Here is a 12553-nt window from a genome sequence, read left to right on the forward strand (position 1 = left end):
AGGCTTAACAAGGCGCAGCGTCGAGAGAGGCCCGGTGGAGGGGGACCGACGGAAGGACAGCGGAAAAGGAGAGTTGCAGGGAATGGGAAAGATGGGCAGATGTGTTGGCATAGGGCAGTACACAATGAAAGCGAGTGGACGTGAACAGGAAGCTAGTGATAGGATAGATGGGGCAGAGACGGTTGGGTGGAGGGTGTGAGGACAGTAAGTTACTGCAGGTGAAGGACAGGATAATTTCAGGAACAGAGAATGTTTTGTAAGAATAATTCCCAGCTGTGCAATTCAGAAAAGCTAATGGCAGAGGGGAGAATCCAGCTGTATCTGGTTGTGAAGCAGCCATTGAAATTGAGCGTGTAATGTTCAGCTACATGTGTCACAGAGTGGTCTACCACACTTCTGGCCAAAGATTGGCGTTGGTCATTCGTCATGGTGGACAACTAGTTGGTAGTCATACCAAGATAAGAAGCTCTGCAATGATTGCTGCAGAGCTGTTACATGACATGGCTGCTTTCATAGGGGCCTAGTCTGTGATGCGGGTAGGATAAGCCAGTGAGAGGAATGGGATAGAAAGGGCTGGATGCATGGATTGGGCAGGTCTTGCACTTGGGTCTTCCACAGGGATTTGGACGCTCTTGGATAGGATGTGTTTCAGTTCAGGGCGCAATGGCAGGTGTTTGTATGCCTTCCCTTCAAAGGAGAATTAGTTATAAGCTAGGATAAAGTTGGTAAGATGTATGCGGAATCAGGTTGTTAGTTCAGAGTCTGAGGGGTGTTTGGGAAGATAGGGTTCAGTAAAAGCAAGACCATGAACGTGAGAGATATTGATGTACAATTAAGTGACGTCAATAGTGACGAACAGGGATCCAGGAGGTAAACAGGGTAGGAATGGTGGAAGTCAGTGAAGGAAGAGATTGGTATTTTTGACGTGGGAAGCTAGATAAAAGGCGACTGGTTAGGTTCCTGTTGGTCAACGAGGACCCTGTAACAATGAGATGCCAATGACTGTAAGATTTGACCTGAACACACTTCAGCACATTTTGCAGGCAGCTTATATGTTCTTAAAAGGTTTCAAAAGAAAAAAAAGAAAAATAGACATAGTCATCCAAATTGCAAACACAATTTGACCATTTAAGTTGTCGGCACAGGTTGTCCATCATACGTTCGAAGATGTCTCGAGTGTTAACAGAGTACAAACGGCAAACTTTGAACTCTAGAGGCCTTCACGAGTCTTTATCTTTTCCAAGTCAGTCTCATAAACCTGTTTGCATGTCCGAGGTTGATAAATACACACATCAAAACAAGTTTTGCGGCACCTCGGTTCCCAGAGTTATGGAAACCGTACAGACAATTGGAATAGACATCAACATAAACATCATTTCATCCCTTTTTATTGCTCATGAAAGCCACACATTGCATGTTGCACTGCCATACAGTGAGACCTTCAGAGGTGGTGGTCCAGACTGCTGTACATACCGGTACCTCTGATACCCAGTAGCACGTCTTCTTGTATTGATGCATCCCTGTATTTGTCGTGGCATACTACTCACAAGTTCATCAAGGCACAACTATTGGTCCAGATTGTCCCACTCCTCAACGGCAATTTTGCGTGTGGTTGGTGGGTCACGTCGTCCACATACAGCCCTTTTAATCTATCCCGGGCTTGTACGATCAGCTCTAGTCGAGCGATATCGTTATCCTGAAGGAAGTCATCCACAAGATGAGCACGATGGACGCGCGAATCGTCGTCCATGAAGACGAATGCCTCGCGAATATGCTGCCGATATGGTTGCACCGTCGGTAGGAGGATGGCATTCACGTATCGCACAGCTGTTACGGCGTTTTCCATGACCACCAGCGGTGTACGTCGGCCCCGCAGAATGCCATCGCGAAACAGCTGAGAACCTCCAACTTGCTGCACTTGCTGTGCAGTGTGTCTAAGGCGTTCAGCCTGACCAGGTAGCTTCCAAACACGTCTCTGACGATTGTCTGGTTGAAGACATATGCGACACTCATTGGTGAAGAGAACGTGATGCCAGTCCTGAGCGGTCAATGCGGCATGTTTTTGGGACCATCTACACTGCTCTTCATGGTGTCGTGGTTACAATGATGGACCTCGTCATGGACGTCGGGAGTGAAATTGCGCGTCATGCAGCCTACTGCGCACAGTTTGAGTCGTAACACGACGTCCTGCGGCTGCACGAAAAGCGTTGTTCAATGTGGTGGCGTTGCTGTCAGGGTTCCTCCGAACCATAATCCGTAGGTAGGGCTCATCCACTGCAGCAGTAGCCGTTGGGCGGCGTGAGCGAGGCATGTCATCGACAGTTCCTGTTTCTTTGTATCTCTTCCATGTCCGAACAACATCGCTTTGGTTCACTCCCAGACGCCTGGACACTTCCCTTGATGAGGTTCCTTCCTGGCACCAAGTAACAATGAGGTCGCGATCGAACGGCGGTCCTGATCGTCTAGGTATGGTTGAACTACAGACAACGCGAGCCGTGTACCTCCTTCCTTGTGGAATGACTGGAACTGATCGGCTGTCGGACCTCCTCCGACTAATAGGCGCTGCTCATGCTTGGTTGTTTACGTCTTTGGGCGGTTTTAGTGACATCTCTGAACAATGAAAGGTACTGTGTCCGTAATACAGTATCCATCTCAAGGAGTTCTGGGAACCAGGGGATGCAAAACTTTTCTTGATGTGTGTACTTTGCTTTCTTCTGTCAACCTAGGTTATCGTCAGTATGCGGGAATCGGTAGATGACCTTTTTTGTGATTTTGTTCGGTGGTTGGGAGTCGGCGCAGAAACGCCGTGTGGCATTCTTTTTGCTCACGAGAAGTCTGTGAACTTTGAGAGTTTAATAATATCATCTTGCAGCATTTTCTCCACATCACCCCTAATTATACGTCGTTCAGCAGGCGACACTCTGTTTCATCTTTGTATTATTGGTAGACGTTTCTCAATACTTTACCATGAGTCATTTGGTCTGTATGTTGTCCATTGTTGATTTGAACAAATCCGAAAATTTGTTGAGAATGGATAACTATCATCCTCATTGGTCCTTGGTGAGGCCAATTCCCATTTTCAGTTCGATGGTAGCTTCCTCTACTGCGTTGTTTGGAGTGGTAGTGGAGCACTGCTCTTCGTCGAGTCGCTAACCCGCCATTCTCGGACTGGTTCAGCTGTCCCTACGAATATCCCATCAGGACAGAAACGTGGCTGCTCGTTATAGTTAGTAGTATTAAGTTATTCTTGTCTCTCTGCAATGCGTATAATAATAACACTGGCATGTAGATTTCTTTTATAAGACTGAGTAGCTTTTTGCAATATATAAAACCCTCACAGTTGACTGAGTATCTAGACTGACGACTGGAACTCGTCTCGTTGATTGCAGTGGGATAACAAAAATCTACAACGGGAAACAACCACCGTTAATCTAGAGCTCTGTTCATCCATAGTCTGTGACTGCTTTTGATGCCTGTATCTGAGAACAGCATTATGACTACATTTTGTTAAAACCACGAATTCGAAGGGCTGTGTTCCGTTATTGATAGTTATTCTTGCAGTATATGTTCTGGTCGGCTGGGCATATTTCCCTTTTGGGAATTTCATTGCAATCGCTTTCGTATCACGAAACACATCCATATTTAGCTGGCGACATAAGCTTTTTACGTTACTGTAAAAGAAGTCCCAGAGTCGCCCAGCGACCGGACAGGTTGGTCGTCGATGATGGCGTCACTGTGATTACTGACATCTTGGGATCGAGAGATATAGCGCAGCGGTTAGCACACTAGACTCACATTCAAGTGAATGACGGTTCAAATCCACATCCGGTGATCTTGATTTAGGCTCTCCATGTTTTTCCTAAATCGTTCAAATGTCGGGATGGTTCCTTCGAAGAGACACAGCCGACTTCCTATCACATCTTTCTCTAATCCGAGCTTCTGCCCCGTCTCTAACGATATCATCGTCGGCGCGATGTTATACAGTAATGTTAAACTTTTTCTGGTATCTTTGTGACTGTAGTCCATGGAGGATTTTCACCCCCGTGGCCCCACTTACGCGTACGGTCGCTTCACGTACGGTAGTTTTCCTGAATTCGGCTGTTAGACGAGATGCTGGCACCTCTGTACGACGACGGGGAACAGCTACGACATGTCTGGGAGTGACTTGTTCAAGACAAGAACTTCTTTTACCGGCCAACTATTAATCGTCTGCAGCTGAAGGGTTTCAATAAAATTGTTGCGATGTTTGATGTCTGACGGCGTAGTAATGGTGAAAAACTTGTCACCTTTCTCTGCAGCAGTATACAACGCGTCCAGGGTATCATCAGTAGAAACGTAACGGTGCGTATTCTCTGTCCTCGAAATACCTGTCCATCTGTTGGGCGTTACACTTGGCAGAGGAGTTGGTTGTACCTGCGTTTTTAGGATGCTGGGTTGTTCTGCGGTGCAGGTTCGAGTTGTGAATTCCATTTATCTCTTCTCTTATTAATGGTATATAAGAGGGGCGAGGACGTGGAGATCTTCAGTAACTGCCACAGGGACCCTTCATAGCATTTGCTCGATCAGTTGGTACCACTTAATAAGTTCCTAATTAGTTGTGACGTCCTTTACCGGAAGAGCATGCTACATGCGTCTGTGACTCCTAGATTTTTCCAGCTTCTGTCATATACTGATTCACAACGTGGCACGGGGAAAAATAGTATTGCATCGCTTCCCCTTGTCACTGGATCTGGTTCTTCAATTGTTCGTCTGATAAGCGGACTTGATGCTGGTTGTTACTAAATGTTTTCTTCAGTTCGAATCGCTGTCGGGCTGTGACATAGGAGTACAAATTTGCCAAAAATATCTTGTTGTCCCACTTATTGTGGCTGGCGACTTAGTCGAGTACTTTCAGCCATTTCGACAAGTCATGACCAGCATTTCCGGAAAGCAATTATGGATATCTGGTATGGTGCTGATTACTGCTGGTTTGGAATCCGCTGGTCTTCTGCATTCTTCTGTATATTACTCTTGTAGGAACATGGAAACATGAATTGTTAAGCTGATTGTATGATAGTTCTAGCACTTGTCTACCATTTCTATCTTACGGATTGTATGGTTGATACTTTTCCCAGAAGTCTGTGTACATGTCTTGAGACTCGTAGACAGTGAATAGTTGCTTCGTTGTCAAATTTCCCCAATGGTTCCAGATATTATTTTATTTTCAAATACATAATACGGACAGCCAACCAGTTGCATGTCAGAAGTTGATTAAAACTTTACCTAGTTGGATGTGTGGTTCCCATTGTATCCATACTCTAATGTTGCTGACTGCTGCATGTTCAAGACTTTAAATAGTCAATATGTTACTAATTTGCAATACACTACCAACTTGCACCTTTTGTCTCCATTTTCTCCACTCTCTTATCCCCCTCTCATATATTCGTCTTCTGAAATGCTTTCACATTTTAATTCTACTTATTCTTGTTCTGAAATGCTTACACATTACGGTCAAGCAGTACAGCAACAAAATTGTGAAATACAGTAAATTAAACAACCAAGTTTCAGCAATTCATTACACCTAAAATAAATGTATCCACAACTCTCTTGTGTACAATGTGTAAAAAGTGGAGAACCAGAACAACGCCTCATGTGTAAGTATAGCCCCATTCTACAGTAAGTGGTGGGTAGTGTCTGTTCGCTCCTTCTTTTGTTCAAAAGGCGAATTCTAACCTGTTTTTCCCTTTATGTGGTACAATGAGGAAACATCTATGCTCCCCCACTAATAGCAGCAATGTCACCCAGTAACTTTTACTTGAATGTTGTGAACCAAGAAATATGTAGTGGTCTAATAAATTAGTAACAGACTCAGAACACAGTTTTTTTGGTGTTTAATTATCAGTTCTAACACCCTTTACAGAGGAAATAATGAAACTGTTGTGTTATCACGTAGGTACCCACTGGAATACACATTTTGTACCTCCACTTCTAATTGTTTTCCCCAGTCCATGCAAAAGCATTCAACTTTTAATTATTCAAATCCATACTTCTGTGAATGCATACTCTTCAACTTCCTTTGGACAAGACTTTCAAAACCATTCTGTAAATAAGTCTTCTTTAAGACCCTTCTCAATGTAACTGGTTATCTTTCGGCGTTGATAACATACCAGTAATCATTGAGAAGAGTTTAGAAGAAACTAATACAAACATTCCACAATGCATCAGTTATATGGAAGATATCCCACCTTCATTATGGAAACTCACAATTACGACAAATCTGTCGATTTTTTCTCAAATCACGACATATTCATTGTATTTCCTAAATTCTATTTCACAGCTCTAGAACTATTATTCTAGGTCTCTGAATCTACAGCACTATTCATTATGAATTTCTACCATTTCAGTACACAAATATGACGTCATCTTTCCTTAAGTTTACGGTTAACTAATGCGTTCAAAACGTTACCTGGCCATAGGTGATGTACTGAAGAAGGAGAATGCCAAACAATTTTCTGACGTTCAGCAGCATGGCAGTAGGTTCGTCAGCTTCGCGAGCAAAACCCGAGTGACGCTTTTTCGTAGTATGGCTGATCCTTTAAATGTGCCTCGGCCTTCACTCAAGGTTTGCAAGCTGCTGAAATTTCTTGGTAGCCTGTTGTCGATACAGCTGCTGCACAGGTGCGTTCCATTTTCAAAGAGTAAAGTACAGTCACGTGAATTCATGCATTATCTGTTGGCTGTGTTTCTGTGTTCGTGGCTGAAAGAAGCTTGTAAACAAAGTATTGAACGTTGGTGTCTGTGCTCCCTTGTTTCTCGTAAAGTGAAAGCTGACACCTTTTCCATTGTTAACTAAGAGCTTACTTTATCTTCTTCATCCAGCCCTTACTTCGCAAAATTGTTGTCAATTAGGCGTCAAGATAAAGAATGTTCATTCTACACGATATAATCACAACTGTTTTGTTTCTTACAGATCGATCACTGGAAAAATATTAGGGCACAACATAGTAATGTCTTAATTAACTAGATTAATGGAATGTGAGAAGTCTGAACGTGGTAGGGGACGAAGGAAATATGAAGACGGAAATCTGAATACTCAGTCTAAATGCAGTGGGAGTCAGTGATGCGAAAAAAATTGCTTGGAAGTAAAGTGAAATGGAAAGACCGTAAGGATTTCTGGTCATAAGATCATAGGGTAGTATAAACAGCATCAAAACATGGTATAACATGAGCAGGATTCGTTATGAATGAGAAAGCAGAGTAGAGTGAGCACTACGAACACGTTAGTGGTAGGTTTTGCTTCTATCCGAATCGACAGTAAATTAACGTTAACAAAAGTAGTTCAGGTGTACATGCTGACGTCACAGACGAAAGACGAATAGGTAGAAAAAATATATGAGACAATGAATGGGTAATTCAGCATGTAAAAAGAGATGATAATCTAATAACTATAGGTGACTGGAACGCGGTAGCGGGGGGAAGCCTAGAAGAAAGATTTATTGGAGAATATGGGCTAGGAAGCAGGAATGAGAGAAGAAAAAGACTTAGTTATGCAATAAATTTCACTTAGTAATTGTGAATACAGCGCCAAAAAATCAGAAGAGAAGCTGATATACTTGGAAACGGCCCGGAAATACGGAAGATATCATGGGCAGACATTGCGTAATCAAATATTGGGTTGTAAACCGTCCTGTGGAGCAGATATAGAATTGGCTCACAATTAAGTTATGATAAAGAGCAGGTTGAAGTTTAAGAAACTAGTCCAGAGGAATAACTATGCAATGAGGTAAGATATTGAATTACTTTGAAGAGATACGACTGAAGTTGTCTGTGGCTGTAGATGTTGCGCTAATGCGCACCATAAGAGGCAGTTTAGTTGTAGAACGTACACTTCTAAGAAGGAAGGATACAGAAGATCAAAAATAACGAGATGTACATGAAATGTTTAAGTAATGTCTCTTTATTTAACTTGACTGATATAAGCCCACAATACAATCGCTTCCGTGTCCTTGAGGTAGACTGGTTTGTCAATCACAGCAACAAGAGGCTGCCCGTGACGCTTCGAGGGCCCAGGCAGAACTCAAGGAACACACGGAGACTGACCAGTGGTATACGCAGCGTCTTCTTAATTGGGCTCCGTGGTGACACTGACCGCACATGCTACACGGGGTGTTTCTGAGAGCCTGCCACAGACGTTTGGTGCAGTCACATGCTTACTGCCAACACCTCCACATGGACTGCATGGCGTGGTATCGACAGTGGGTGATACCATTAATGGCTGCAGGAAAAATGCGAAGAAATCGAAAATGGTCGTCTGGAGGATTGATTTAGCTTATAGAAAACTCAAAATAACCTTCAGGAAATTAAAAGCAAGATCGTCAGCATTAAGAATGTAACAGAAATTACATTGTTGATCGGGGAGGGAAGTGCAAATTGGTGGAAAGAGAAACCTAGAGGTCACTATGACGAGGACGACTTGTTTGATGACATGACTGAGGAAGAAATGCGAGTCGACATGGATGACATACAGGATTTAGTATTGGAGTTTAATAGAGTTTTTTTGGACTTGCAATCACATAAGGCAGAAGAAATAGGTAACACTCATTCGGAATACCTGAAATCATTGGGGAAAGGGGCAGCCAAGCAACTATTCAAATTAGTGTATACAGGCTGTGAGTCTGGAGACATACCTCGAGACTTTCGGAAAAATATCAACCACAGAATACCGAAGATAGCAATGGCAGACAATCAGCATAGCTGCTCATGCATCCAAGTTGCTGACAAGAGTAATACACATAAGAATGGAATAGAAAATTGAGGGTCTTTACCTTTAGGAAAGGTAAAGGCGCCAGAGAGGGAGTTCGGATGGTGTGGTTGGTGGTGGAAGCAAGATTGAAGTAAAACCCAAGCTCGTTAATGCGATTTGTCTACCTGGAGAAAGTATTTGACGATATAAAGTGTTGCAAGATGTTAGAAATTGTGAAGAAAATGGTCGTGAACTATAGGGGTATAAGGACAGTATGTATTGTATGCAATAACCGAGAGTGGAAAAATAAATGTTGAGTGCGCATTTGGAATGTCAATGTGCATAAATTTTGTGAAGTATGGAAATTTCACATTTATTCATAAATGGACCAGGCAGAAGAAACTTAAGTAACATTCAACATGAATCGTTACAAGACAACCAAACCAAAGGACACAACATGAACCCTCTTATTTCAGAGTTACACCCCCTTTAATTCCCTTAACACATGCAAGACCTCAGACAAATAACATGTAAAATTATCCACTTCTTACAGCTCATAATTCGCTACTCTTACATGCAGACCCCAATAACAAGCATAAAGTCTGGAGAAGTTAATGGCCTGCCGAACCAAGAGTATAAAAACGCATAATATAAGACACCAAAGTCACGTCCCCTTCAAACGGAGACCACAGAATAAATCATAAGATATTCAAGTAACATTACAAGCACACTTAACACTAAACATGGCCCGAACACTATCCTAGAATGACTCATGCAGCCTTCACTCCACTCATGCTTAGTGATCCAGTCGCTGAGCAGTGTTTTACAATCTTAACACCACTACTCAACATACACTGTAACCAAGAGTGAATTCCTTATTACCGCTACGGTGGGGATAATCACATATCCGGCTGTGATCACAATTACGATCCGATTGATCACAAAATACAGCTTCAAAGAAATAGCAGATGCCCACTGTTAGCAGCAACAAACGACGAGAATCGACATATCATACATAGGCATCCAGCATCAGGTAGTGCAATACACACTTGCTAGTGCATTGGAGGTAATCACCACCAGCCCGCCGCCAACACACTCCTCAAATCATAACACTGCACCAGTAGCAACCAGCGTTCCTCCATAACGGTCACTCGTCGACACAACATATGCCCAAGCAACGGGAAAGCACGACCAGCCAGTAGGGCCCCGGAGGGGAAAACCAAGAGAACCGTAACTGGAAGCACCGCACTTAAACAGCGGCCAGAAGAGGAAAACCAAGAAGAAAACGCGCATGCCAGAACGAGTAGGCTTACTGCCCCTTCTAGATAAGGGATCACTTGCGCTGCGACTCTCCCACAGCTTAGCCTCCGCCACGCAAACACGTACAAGGGGCTAACTCCCTGAGGAGTCCCTTAGTTGGTCCTGCCCCCCCGCCCTTCACCACAAAATTCATTGGGCTAAGAATTTTTATAATACCACAGGGGCTTCACAAGAGTGGTTTCAATTTACCCCTATCTTCTTGGCTGGAATGAATAGCAAAGTTTTTAGTAAAGGCCATGTCCCCTCTCTCCCCCTGAAATGGACGCTGACCTCTGTTATACCTGATGGCCTTTCTTTGGTGAGCCAAGTGAATATTGTTCTTCACCCATGCCCAATTTTCCCCAAGAGTCGCAGGAATAATCGCTATGGGTAAGATAGCATTGATGCTCCATAGATTGAATAACGGAGAATTCAGGGTATAGACAAACGTGAGAGAGCTCAGAGCTGACGACGTAGCCTCATGTCTGGCCGGATTAAAGGCCTGATTAAGCGAAGGCAAGGTAGTATCCCACAGTGTGAGCGTCCTTGCACTATAAATGCACAGGGCGGCCTTGAGGTTTCTGTTAACATGCTTAGCAAAATATGACTTGTGGTAGTATGGGACGCTTGTAATATGTTTAACCCCATTGTTGAAGGAAAACCCTTTAAAGGTCTTTGATAGAAAAGCCGGATCCTTATCGCTCACCAGGCTCTTCGGAGGACCAAACCAAGAAATGATCTTACATAGTCGCTGGACCATGATGTTGGCAGTGGCTCCTCGCATATGCAGGAGCCACGCGAAACGAGAGAAGGCGTCCACAGCTACAACGATATACTTATTGCCCCTTTTGGTACGGGACAGCAGACCGATATAATCGATAAACATACGATCCACAGGGTATTGCTCCATTTCGGATTGCAGGAGACCTCTACGTGGTCCCGAACCGGGTTTGGCGTGCTAGCACTGATTACAGTTACTGATAAAGCGCCGAACGTCCCGGTACAATGTAGGCCAGAATAATGTCTCACAGACCGGGTTCAAAGCCTTATACAGGCCCAGACGCCCACCCACTGCTGAATTATGGAAACAGCGGAGTACCATCCCGACCAATTCCCTGGGGAGGCACATCTTCCACTCTTGACTGGACCCAACTTGCTTACAAATAACACCCTTCCTGAGGCAAAATCCTGAACCACCTCTCCATCCAACTGATAACGGAGCGGCCCCCGAATAGGATCCTGGGATTGTTGGTACAAAGATCGTGAAAGAGCCCGAGCATTTCGGAGAGAATAGGGCTAAATCGGAGGTCCGGCTCTGTATTACTCTCCCCTTCAAAAATGGTTCAAATGGCTCTGAGCACTATGGGACTCAACATCTTAGGTCATAAGTCCCCTAGAACTTAGAACTACTTAAACCTAACTAACCTAAGGACATCACACACACCCATGCCCGAGGCAGGATTCGAACCTGCGACCGTAGCAGTGCCGCGGTTCCGGACTGCAGCGCCAGAACCGCTAGACCACCGCGGCCGGCCTCTCCCCTTCCCCCGACTCTTCTGCATACATGCGACTGAGCGCATCGGCGGCATAATTATCAGCTCTCCTTATATGACGCACTCTAAAACGAAAGGCTGAAATATATACAGCCCAGTGAGCAATACGATCTTGCGGGACCTGGCCGAGACCCAACTCAGAGCGTGGTTGTCCGTTTTGTGTATGATTTCTTGGTGTTCGAGATAATAACTGAATCTTTCGAGGGCAAATAGGACCGCAAGAGTTTCACATTCGTAGGTGGTTTAATTACGCTTGGTGTTGGTAAGACGCTGGGAAGCATAGGCGACTGGTCGTCTCTCGTTGTTCTTGCGGGAGAACGGCAGCAATGCCAGTACGTGACGCATTCGTTTGGACAATAAAGGTACGGCTGAAGTCGGGAATAGGCAGGACCAGGGTATCAGCAATGGCAGTTTTCAGAGTCTGATAGGCCTCCTGCTGCTTCTGTCCCCAAACAAACTGCCGGTGCTTCTTATACAAGTCATTAAGAGGAGCCGCTACTTGTGCAAAATTTGGAATGAACTTCCGAAAACATTTTCCATTCCAACAAAACAGGCAATACCACGTTTATCTCGCGAGGGAGGAAATTCTCTGAGAGCCTTGGTCCTGTTCTGGTCAATGCGGACCCCATCGGCCGAAATTAAATGGCCCAGGAATGAAATACGTGCTCTACACAAGGTGATCTTCGATGGTTTGACCGTAAGACCCACTGAGCGCTCCCGAGGAAAAACCTCGTCCAAATGCTCCAGATGGATCGGAGAAGGAATGACTGAAAATAACTGGTCGTCGAGGTAACTGTGAACACAGGCAAATTTAAGGTCAGCTAACACATTGTCCAAAAGACTAGACCCCACCGCCGTCCCTATGGCCAGGCCAAAAGGAACACAGTTATATTCAAACAAGTTCCAGTCCGTACAAAGGGCGGTGAGCAGCTTTGAGACCTATGCGAGAGGAATACGATAATCCAGGACAGAAAACACC

Source organism: Schistocerca cancellata, chromosome 3 (genome assembly GCF_023864275.1).
Source record: "Schistocerca cancellata isolate TAMUIC-IGC-003103 chromosome 3, iqSchCanc2.1, whole genome shotgun sequence".
Classification (NCBI taxonomy): domain Eukaryota; kingdom Metazoa; phylum Arthropoda; class Insecta; order Orthoptera; family Acrididae; genus Schistocerca; species Schistocerca cancellata.